Raw genomic sequence first — 11,082 nt, 5'->3', positions numbered from 1 at the left:
ACTGGTTGAATACAAGATTTTTTTGATTTATTGTTTTTTAAATTAGTCATTTCATGTAAATGAACCAATTATAAAAATTCAAATTTCAAAAATTTCAAAATATTTAACTTATTTAAAAATTTCGAAAGTAAATTTAAAATAAATAAATAATATATCCTGATTTCAAACGGTACAAAAAAATATGTATATTTAATGTTACATGCCTTCTGGTCTCTTGAGAGGATGATGAGGATCGTCTAATTGGGTCCAAAAAATTTTCTCAGGATGAATTCTCTACTGACCTTGGATACGAAACATTCCATTAAAATATAAAATAAATTACTCTTTGGAGTGGGCTAAACAAGCAGCTACCGACATGGGATAATATTGTGAAAAGGGTTAGTGCGGGCTACTCTCTCTCTGCCTTAAATAAATAGTCTCACACCTCATTATATCATGATTCGCTGTGTATTCTCTCCAGCCTGTGTGTTGGGAGAAATCATCTATTTGTGAATTTCATACTCTCCCTACTATCTTTCTCTATAATATTTGGTGGGAACGAAACATATCCATATTTGAGAGAAATCAGCTTTGGAAAATTGCGAACGAAATATCCATATTTGAGAGAAATCAGCTTTGGAAAATTGCGAACGAAATATCCATATTTGAGAGAAATCAGCTTTGGAAAATTGCGCAATGTTCTTAGTGCACCACAAATTTGTTTAGGAATTTCATGCTCTAATTCCTTCTATCTTTGTGTATAGCTCCCGGAATAGTACGGGCGAATTTACATTTATGAATACTACTAGCCACCTTATTAATAGTGATATATTTCTATTTATTTAATAAATATGTAAAAACATATTATTTAGGATAAATTTTATGTAAAATCGGTATTATACACATCATATTAAAAAAATAAATTAAAAAAAAACGTAAAACATATTTAACAAATATCAAATTCATGTATATACAACTATAAATATTATTAAAATTTTAAATATAAATATAAATAATATTATTAAAAATCAATTTATATTTACTAAAAAACAAAAATACAAAAATTTAAGTTTAATTGTTTTTCAAATTTTATTAAAATGTTCATATATATGTTTATGTTTGAATTTAAAACATCTGAAAATAAAATAAACCCATTCAATTTACTTTAATACATTCCTAAATAAAATAAACCTATTTTAGTTAATATTTAAAATATGAAAAAGGATATTACCCATTCAATTTACTTTAATATATTCCTAAATAAAATAAACCTATTCTAGTTAATATTTAAAATATGAAAAGGACGCTCAATGGAATAATTTAAGCAGAAGGAAGTTAAAAGATTTAAAAGAAAATGAAATGTAATTTTACAAACCTATGAAATGTTACAATAAGCAATAAGCAGTATGACTTTATCTTATTGTGATTTAAAAATATATATTAATATCTAAATTAGGAAAAGAAAATTGCCGCTGTTTAAATCAGGGAAAGGAAACACGCTGAAAAAAATAAGTTTTCTGTATTTTTGAAATGAAAAAAGGGACTGAATAACTCTTCACAGATGAGTGTGCCCTACCCTCCCACGTAACTTCTTTCAAACATTTCTCTAAACACGGTTAAAGTTCGTATTAAACGAACAGTAAATTTGGTGAAGCGTTGTTTTGTGCTCAGTTTCGTAGGTTCATGGCCCATTCAAGATGTGCAGTAAAATGATTTTCATCCTATCAAGAAGATTTTCACATTTTGGTACCACTTGCCCTCAAATAAATAAATAGAATCACAACTTTGTAAAACGCTAAATAAAATCACAACTTGTAAAAACGCCATGCAAACTTCCAACTTTCAGTGTGAATTACTGTGATGAGAAACTTTGCTCAGCAATGTAATCTAAATTAGGCTTGACATGCAAATTTAAACCATACTCAGCCATGTGTCATCCTTGGGCAGGAACCATGTTAATCTTTTATGTATCATTTCGATTTTATGGGATCCTAAGAGATGTCACTGACACATTCTTCCACAAATTCAAATGCTAAGAAACCATTTTTATTTGCATATATTTTTTCTTATATTTACTTAGTTTTGTGTTATTTAAACTAGTTGAGGGTTTAGGTATTTAATGTATATTAACAATAAATAATATTGATTACAACAAGTTTTCTAAAATTGCTTCCAATTTGGTTTATAATCATTAGTGGCTTAAATAAAGATGGTATTAAGATGTCAAGTTTTTTCTAAAACATTGGAGAATATAGAAACATATCATCTGGTAGGATACAAACAATATTAAACACATTATTACATTTAAAATTAAATTTAAAGCGAAACCATGGTGTATTAAAAACTACAAAATAAAATGAACCTAACTACTACAAAGACTTGGTCAATAATAAGTATCTTTCAGTTCTTACTAGCACATAGAATAAAATCTACATTGCTAAAATACAAACCAACTCCTATGAATTACATATGAAATTCGGTGTTGGACAATTTCCAACAAAAAAATATGTCATCTTTGTGACACTAAGAGGAGTTGAAAAAGTTGGAAAATAACATTTCCTCTTAAAAAGTTCTTCATATAACCAAATTAGAACTTAATTGCAAACCATTCTTGAGCATAAAAATAAAATTATAAAGGAATCTAAATAAACTTTTCCTTGTTATACCAATTATCATGGTCATGAACATTTCTTTAAAGAAATTTAGAGGTATTTGAAAATATGGAGTAATTAATTTTATTTTTGTTTGGTTAACAACTTGTTTTTGTAGAAAATAAGTTCATGGCTAAAGACTAAAGGAATTGGCATGAATGAAGTTTTCATTCACTAATAGACTAACTTATAATTGTCTCCTTTTCTAATTTAATAATTGAATCATGATCTATTTTCACATTGTGAAAGAATAAATATAAATATAAATATAAAATAATTAGAAAAATACTATAACTAATCCTTTTCTTATAATTGGTTTTCTCAATGATAAAAAATAGGGTTATTATTAACCATTTAATCTACAAATGTAAATTAATCACCTTAGATCTATATAACACCAAATCTATCATGAGTAGAGAGGGATCAAATCTATCAAGGTGAAAACTTCTCTTTGGTGTGTAGAACTTCAAGAAAGGTTTACACCTAGGGCATGATAGATCCGGTGTTAGATGGATCTAAGCTCCTTCCAATTGAGCCCAACAATGTCACATTTTTAAATTATCATTATTATGTATATGTTTGAGATAAAATTCAAAATTCACATTATGTTTTATTTGCTTGGCATGACCATATCATTCTCTTCTTTATTTTCATGTGTGTTGCATATCTTTGGATTTGGATGGTAATGTTTGTGAATGTTACACTTGTTTTCTTATATTTTTATATGTATATGTAATTGTTTATTAGTGATTAGTTGGTGATGAATAAGGGAGACAATATTGTCAAAAATTTGGAGGATTGATATTTCACATCTATTTCATTTAATTTTAGGTATCACAACTTTTGAAAAATAATTAATTCTAAATAGTGTTCCTCCAAATGTTACAAAATATATCTTGAAGAGTAGTTTTAATAATTTAGTGAGTCAAGTTTACTCTTGAAATAATTTGTTTCTTTGTTTATGTTTGAAATAATTTATTTCCTTCAAGAATATTTTGATGATTTTTTTTTTTATCTATAATCTGTTTTACATAGTCAAGAAATAATGTATTTTTGAAATTTTTTTAATGAGTGGTCAGATTTATAAAAATTTTACATTATTTGTTTCTCCAAAAAATTATCACATCTCCTTCAAGAATATTTTGATTTGTTTTGGTGTTTATAAATATACATTTTCCTCTTATAAATTTTTTGAACACATCATTGTATGCAATTACTCTATATGTAATTTTGAATATATGTAATTGTCTATTACTAAGAAGGGAAATGAACTTGTTGAGGATTATTTTTCACTTTGTAGGAGGATTGATTTTGCACATCTTTTTCATTTTAATTCTACCTACAGCAACTTTTGACAAGTAATGATTTCTTAATAGTGTCCCTATATGAATTACTAAATATATTTTAAAAAATATTTTTTCAATAATATACAACCTCAAGATTAACAACATCTAATGCATCTAATGCATCTAATGCAAACAACCAAATATGATTAGAAAACAACATCTACACTGAAATCAATGCATCTAATGTAAACAATAAAATAAGATTAGAAATCAACATCTTCACTAAAATCAAGGCATCCAGTGCAAGAAATAAAATAGAATTAGAAATCCACATCTACACTCCATCTAGTGCAAGTAATGAAATAGGATTAGAAATCTACATCTACATTGTAATCAATGCATCTAGTGTAAGCAATCAAATATAATTAGGAACCAACATCTATATTGAAATCAATTCATCTAGTGCAAGCAATCAAATCGGATTGGAAATCATCATCTACAGTGAAATCAATGCATTTAGTGCAAGAAATATTGTTTCCCCTCTCCCCCATCCATCTAATCTTGAAAAATATTTATAATAATTTACAGTCTCAAGATTAACAACATTTAATCCATTTAATGCAAGCAATCAAATAGGATTAGAAAATAACATCTACATCAAAATCAATGCATATAATGCAACCAATCAAATAAGATTATAAATCAACATCTACACTGAAATCAATACATCTAGTGCAAGCAATCAAATATAATCAGAAATCAACATCTACACTAAAATCAATTCATCTAGCGCAAGTAATCAAATAAGATTAGAAATCACCATCTATGCTGAAATCAATGCATCTAGAGTAAGAAATCAAAAGGGATTAGAAATCAACATTTAAACTGAAATCAGTGCATCTAGTGCAAGCAGTCAGATATAATTAGAAATCAACATGGAAACTAAAATCAATGCATGTAGTGCAAGCAATCAAATAGGATTAGAAATCATCATGTACACTGAAATCAATGCATATAGTACAAGAAATGTGCTTCCTTCTCTCCCCCCTCCATCTATATCTATATCTCCCTCCATCTCTCCTTTGTCTCTCTTTCTCACCCGTCCAAACACACACACACATTCTCTCTCCATATCTATATATCTCTCCCTCCCTCTCTATCTTTCTCTTCTTTCCTCTGTTCATCTTCCATCTATATCTCTATATCCCTCTGCCTCTCCTTTTTCTCTCTATATCACCCCAAAAACATACACACTCTTTGTCCATATCTATATATCTATCCCTCCCTCTTCCTCTCCCTCTCTCTTCCCTTTCAATCTCTCTTTTTCCCATCCATCTCTCTTCCCTCCTGCTCTCCTCTCTCACTCTCTCTCTCTCTCTATCTCCCTTATCACTACCTCTCTCTCACTCCACCTTTCTCTCTGTATGTATTTTTTTCTTACCACCCTATCTCCTTCCCTCCAACTCCATTTTTGTCTCCCTCCCTCTCCTTCTCTTTCTCACTTTCTCTCTCTCTTCCTTTCTCTCTCCCCCTTTCCCTCTCACCTCCCTCTATCTCTCTCCACCCACCTCCGCTCTCTCTTCACCCTCCAACCCTATCACTATCTCCTCCCTTTCTCCTTCTCTCTCCTTCTCTTCCCCCTTCCTTCCATCTCTCCTCTTTGTCTCTCTATCTCACCCCAAAACATACACTCTCTCTATCTCTACTTTGTCACTCCCTCCACTCGCCCTCTCTCTACTCTTCTCTCTCTATGTCTTTCTTTTTCATTTTATCTCCATATCTCCCTTGTCACTCCCTCTATCTCTCCACCTGTATCACATTATATCTTTGTTCTCCCCTCATATATATATCTAGATTTAATATATGTCATGATATATTAATATATATTATAATATAACAAAGTGAATATCATATTAAATTTAATATTGTATTAATCGAAAGTTATCAAAATTTAATAATATTAATATTATATTTAATGGCACAATAACAAAAATTATAATAAAACTACATAAAATTAATATTTTCAAATATTAAACCTTTGATGTGGAAATATTTATGTCTTTAAAAACTTTAACATATCCATCCATAGGATATCCATTTTACAAATATTTAATCAAAATAAATATTAAAAGATTTTGGGTAGGATTTTCATTCTTTGTTTTGAATTAATCTTTTTCCTTTGATTTAAGAGATGTGATTAGCTTTAGTAAATATGAGTAAAGATGTTTAATGTTTTACCTAATTTAGAATTTTAGGGTGGTAATTCTTTTTGTTAAGGTAAATTAATGATCCATTCAAATTCGAATATATGATAAAGGTCTATTAAATGCATGAGATAATTTATTATCCATTCAAATTATATATAATAATACATAGTTATAGTTTACTATATATAATAACACATAGTTATATTTTAAAAATTATATATAATTTAAAATTTAACTTAATGTTTTGGGTGATATTAAAAGTTATATATAATTTAAAATTTAACTTAATGTTTTTGGTTAGAGTGGGTTGTATAAAAAAAATTAGTTTTTTTTTTTTTAATTTATGAAAGAATAATATCAAGATGTCGCACAGCAGCAAGAATCTTTGTTTCAACTGTATTCACGTAAGGGAGAACGAAAAATGGCATTCTAATTATAAAAGTTTCTCAGCGTGTGAGTTATGTGGAGATCTAATATACCTGCATCTCTATTGTTTGCCCTGCTCCACAAGCTTCCAGTAAATTTTTGCTAAAGTCCTTGAACACTTTGGTGGAGAATTTTAAACCAGCTAATTTTCGTTGTTCTCTCCACTGCTCCCCCATCAACGTTCAAAATAGCATACCCAAGAAGGTTCATTTTGAATAAGGTAATCAATAAGAGAGCCATGCTATTGTTTTATTGAACGATTGATATTAAATGAAAATGCTATGGTGCCAAAATCTTAAAAAGAACCTTTTAAAATAAATTATGTATTGTTTTTTAAATTAGAGAAAGGAAATGAGTTGTTTGTTTTGTTTTCTTTGGATTAATTGATATTAGTCCTGTATCACATACATCACATTTAAACTATAAAGTCCTCCCTTACTTTTGTGAAAATAAAACAATAAATAAATAAGATTTATAAAGTATTGCAATTCATGCAACAATAAATAAATAAGATTTATAAATTATTGCAATTCATGCAAATATTTCTTATGGTCATTTTCACCGAAATCTTAAAAAAATGTTTTAAAATAAATTATGTAATGTTTTTTAAATTAGAGAAAGAAATTGAGTTGTTTGTTTTTGTTTTCTTTGCGTTAATTGATATTAGTCATGTATCACATATATCACATTTAAACTATAAAGTCTTCCCTTACTTTTGTGAAAATAAAATAATAAATAAATAATATTTATAAAGTATTGTAATTCATGCAACAATAAATAAATAAGATTTATAAATTATTGCAATTCATGCAAATATTTCTTATGGTCATTTTCACCGAAATCTTAAAAAGAATGTTTTAAAAAAAATTAAAAAGAACGTTTTAAAAAAAACTATGTATTGTTTTTTAAATTAGAGAAAGAAATTGAGTTGTTTTGTTTTTGTTTTCTTTGGGTTAATAAATAATTAGCTTGGAGTTAATTTCTATATATATATATATATATGAGTTTATGGTAAGTATTAAGTTTTTTATAATAATTTTGTAAATGGTTTGTTTGAAGATAAGAGTTATAAGAAGGGTTGTTTTCCTAACCTAAAGATTGGGTTCAATAATAATTGCGGATCTTTAAATTTATTTGATTTAGAAATTTTTTGTTGATGTCAATTTCTATACACAAATTTTTCTATGGGTGTAAAGGCCCATGTGCCCCTCTAAAGGAGTCTCCTATGCCCCAAAAAAAAACCTAAAGGCGTCATAGGTAAGTATTAATTTTTTTATATGTTTATCAAATAATGTCATGATTATATGTATGATGAGATTTTTGATAAAATTAAAATTAGAATATATTTATTACTTGGACAGGCATGTACATCTTGGAGTAAGGGTTTGATAATGTTAATTCAATTATCCATAATTATTAGGTGGGTGGAAGGTATTTAACCTCCATGGAATATTCTAGGATTTTCCGAGTAGTATATAAGATCCATCTTAACCACGGATCTAGCAAGAGCCTAGAGTGATTAAATCCATTTAAGGTACAAACCCATTTTAGAGTGGAAAAATTGAATAAAAAATATACACATGATAGATTTGATTCCTCTGAAAGCCGACTAGATATGTAATTAAGATTGATTAATGTAAAATAAAGAGATTTCTTAAAATGCTTTAACCATTGAAAAAAAACAACAACAATTTATATAATGTACATATATTTTCATTAATTATATATAATATATACACATTTAAATATTTTACTTAAAATATTTTATTTATGGACTATGTGTCCACATTAAAATGATTTTTTTAATATTAATATATTTTAAAATACAATTTAATATTAATTAACCCTCTTATTAATATATTTTATTTATACCCCGATGGGGTTGATCAATCGATTTGACATCTGGCGCATATGAGGTCATTTTCACCTGTCCTCTTTCCATGCACTCATTAACTCCATGATCATGCACGATCCTAACATTAAATTCCTTTGTGTGATGTGTGATCCATCTCATTCTACTGTTAAATTCATAGGTCGGCTAGTGTATTGTTTCAGTTTGGAAGCTTAGGCAATGAATTGTGGTTGGGAGGAGTAGAGAGGTGCGCGGGTGATTTTTAAACTGTCATGGATATTCCACTGGATAGTTCATCACAACAGTTTTGATAATATTATATAAAAAAATATGAGATTCTACATTATTACATCTTTATTAAATTTCTATATCTGTAGATTTTACTGAAATTAGTGCATACATGCGAATGGAAATTATGCAGATGTAACACCATCCTCCCACATCTACCGAAGCAACTGACCAACCAGGGTAAACATGCGATAAGAGGCCACTATGATATGATTCAACCTCCTAAATCACATTAAGGAAGTGGAACGAATGGAAACGCGCCATACAAATATTCAACATCCACATTAGGAGCCTTAGGAACTAATCCAACCTTTCTACCAACCAACCCCTTGATCCCATTGAGCTTTTGTACTACTTGACCTTTGGAGGTTGTAATGTTATGGGCATGCCAATGTCCAAGGACCTCTGGAAAATCTCACAAGCCTGCAAGCCAACGTCCAAGGAATTTTTGTACAGTGTTGTGCCAACGTCCCTAGGATTTAAGCCACTTTTTCAGGCCCAAAGCCCAAGTCACTACCCAAAATAGAATGACATATTCATAACAGTAAGATAATAGGGAAATGACGGTGCAAAAGAAACTACTTGAATAAGACCTTCACTGGACCCCTATTAGCCATGACAAAAATTTCGTCAAACATATCACGATTATGTAATCTATAGGTGTAAATAACAATACTGAGCATAACAGTCTCATACTTAGCTGAGAATCACTAAGAAACATTAATGCCTCAACACATCAAGTTCCATTTCTCACATTAGGTCATAGGTACATTGTTCATTCATTTACAACTAAAAACATGATGAGAGGCATACATAGCTACTGCCATAAAAATTATATATAACTAGCATAACAACAACATAAATACCAATGAAATCATATCCATATGATCCACATATAAACCATTATAATACTTATATAAATACAAGGAAACATAACCTCATACTGATGATGCAAAATCCAAACCTAGGATGGGACTACCATGTTGCACCCAGCCGTAGAATGGATGAGACAAATATCTCTTCAACCATTCACCCTCATGCCATATTCCAAGCATGAATGTGGGATCTCATAGAACACATCAATCCAAAACCATCTAGGGCATCCAAAGGCCAAACACCTCAACTCATTAAACAATGATTCCAACCCACGATCAGGCATTGCAAAACCATTATTAGATTGGTCTCCATCCAAGCCTTCCAAGGCTTCCAACGCATTTGTTCCAACCAAGGCTTCGATGACTAGTAACTCAACCCACAACTATCATTGGGCTTCTCTGAGAATTTATTCAACCAAGGCTTCCAGGACTAGTAACTCAACCCACCAAGGGCTTCCAAAGCATTTTTCCAACCAAGGCTTCCAGGACTAGTAACTCAACCCACCAAGGGCTTCCAAAGAATTTTTCCAACCAAGGCTTCCAGGACTAGTAACTCAACCCAAGATGTTATAGGGTTTCTAGAATGTTTATCCAAGAAGGCTTCCAGGAACTAATAACTCAACCCAAGCTAAGGAAATATAAGAACCAACCAAAACAAACAAGGAAATAAACCCACAATCTCCATGGCTATCCAAGAAATGGAAAGGGTAGACAACTCAACTGTCAATCTAGGCAATCCTCCATTCTAGTGATAGATCATGACCAACAAACCACATGAATGCACCATGTATGCCAAAAATAATGAGGAAAACATACATTCAACTCAGTACTTGCAAGCCAAATCTATTGTAGCTACTAATTCCGATGTCCTCTTACGCTTTCCTACTTTTCCTTTACCTTCTTGCTCCAAAACTCCAAGTATTCCACACCCTCCAAAAGTTCTCCAAGAAAACTCAAAGTGGCCAAGAGTACGAGAGAGAGAATAGAGAGAGAACTCCAAAGCTGAACTAACCAAGCTTCACTGACTAATCTTGCCAAATAATACTCAGAAACCTTTTTATCAATGAGGCCTCTATTTTCTTCATTTTCCATTATTTTCCTTCATTTTCCTCCTCACATGCAACATGTGACATTTCACCTCCATTTTCTCCTAATTTCTATTATTTTCATAAATAACATTCTAATGAATACCTCATGCCTTTCCAAAGCCTTTTCCATTACCTTTTCCAAATTCCTTACCCATAATAAACCAAATGAAGACCCACTAGGATGTTTTCTCCACCATTCAGCTTGGAATACATGTCCCGTCAACCATGTCCTTATATTCTTACATGGAATTTTAACTAGGGCTTTCACAAAACCCTCCCCCTTGGGGGAACGCCATCCTTGGTGTTCAATGACACCTATAACCAACAAGACTGCTAAAAACAAATCATACTACCCATGGAGCTTTATAACACATCTTGTTGCAATATTTACAATGACCACTACTAAAACATGACAATAATATTGTTTATT

General features: G+C 30.2%; 1 non-coding gene across 1 annotated transcript; it reads right to left on the bottom strand.

The window, feature by feature from the left end:
* Positions 1-1,886: 1,886 nt before the first annotated feature.
* Positions 1,887-1,987, bottom strand: LOC149264038 (U6 spliceosomal RNA). Its single transcript, XR_016261289.1, has one exon. It is a non-coding gene; the product is annotated as a U6 spliceosomal RNA (small nuclear RNA).
* Positions 1,988-11,082: the final 9,095 nt, after the last annotated feature.

The sequence above is a fragment of the Pinus tabuliformis genome, chromosome 6, assembly GCF_031772625.1.
Source record: "Pinus tabuliformis cultivar Carrire ecotype Pingquan chromosome 6, CPIR1, whole genome shotgun sequence".
Taxonomy (NCBI): Eukaryota; Viridiplantae; Streptophyta; class Pinopsida; order Pinales; family Pinaceae; genus Pinus; species Pinus tabuliformis.
The sequence above is the reverse complement of the archived record's forward strand: the minus strand, read 5'-3'. Positions and strand labels throughout refer to the sequence as shown.